General features: G+C 31.5%; 1 non-coding gene across 1 annotated transcript; it reads left to right on the top strand.

Annotated features, from left to right (window-relative positions):
• The first annotated feature begins 534 nt into the window (after nucleotides 1-534).
• On the top strand, nucleotides 535-634 carry LOC119624978 (small nucleolar RNA U13). Its single transcript, XR_005241137.1, has one exon. It is a non-coding gene; the product is annotated as a small nucleolar RNA U13 (small nucleolar RNA).
• The last annotated feature ends 348 nt before the right edge of the window (nucleotides 635-982 follow it).

Below are 982 nucleotides of genomic sequence, written 5' to 3'. Positions count from 1 at the left end.
ATATTTTTTTAAGTACAAAAGTGAGACATATTAGAGAAAGGAAAAATGATTGGAAGCAACCAAAACCAGGACTCAGAAGACAGCATCATTTTTCTTCTGGTTTCTTTTCTGTCTGAACAGAGCTTTGAGTTTCAATCTTCCCCAATACTGTATCTCATCCTTTACCACTATCTTTCTCCCTTAAAGCTATTGAGGGAAGAGTCAGGGGGATGATAAGGAATGGAAGATAGCTGAGAGAAATGATTAATAGGATTCTAAAATCTTATATAGTTAAAAAGAAGTTACTATAGGGGTACCCTCTATATTCTAAAGTATGTGAACTTAGCTATACCTCAGAAAATTTATCCTATGTTCTCAAAAATCTTTGTTTCATTTTTACTTTAGTTATAATTTCAGATAATTTCATCCTTTTGTTCACATAGTGTTTTCCATTTTTTCTTAAACCTATGCCACATAAATAAAATAACTGCGATTTTATCTCTATCTATCTATCCATCTATCAATCATCTATAGTTAGTTGAAAATGTATATGGAATCCTTTTGCAGTTCATAAGCATGATGATTGGGTTGTCACACTCCTGTGTGAAATGTACCTTCCTCAAACCTTGTTATAACATCAGCACATTACCTAACATGGAAAAAAATGTATACAGAAGAAACTTATACCATAAACAATAAATAGCTTAGAAATACATTTTTCTCAGGTCCAGCTAAGACATAATGTGTCGTTCTGGCTAGCAAAACACTATGATTTCAAGTATTTTTAATTTTTCATTTATTGTTCCCAAAATATAAATGGATATGGTGCAAATATAAATCAAAAGCATAAGATTAGATTCCTGGGCTTATGATAAAGTCCTTAATCCTGCTTCCAAAATTCCCATTACAATTATCTACAAACTATTAAAATGTGAAAGGAAAATGCTCATGCCAGAAAAGATAGCTAAAAAAAAGTATCACCCATATACTAGAAAACTGGTGG

The sequence above is a fragment of the Chlorocebus sabaeus genome, chromosome 8, assembly GCF_047675955.1.
Source record: "Chlorocebus sabaeus isolate Y175 chromosome 8, mChlSab1.0.hap1, whole genome shotgun sequence".
Lineage (NCBI taxonomy): Eukaryota > Metazoa > Chordata > Mammalia > Primates > Cercopithecidae > Chlorocebus > Chlorocebus sabaeus.
This window is presented reverse-complemented; position numbering and strand designations above follow the sequence as displayed.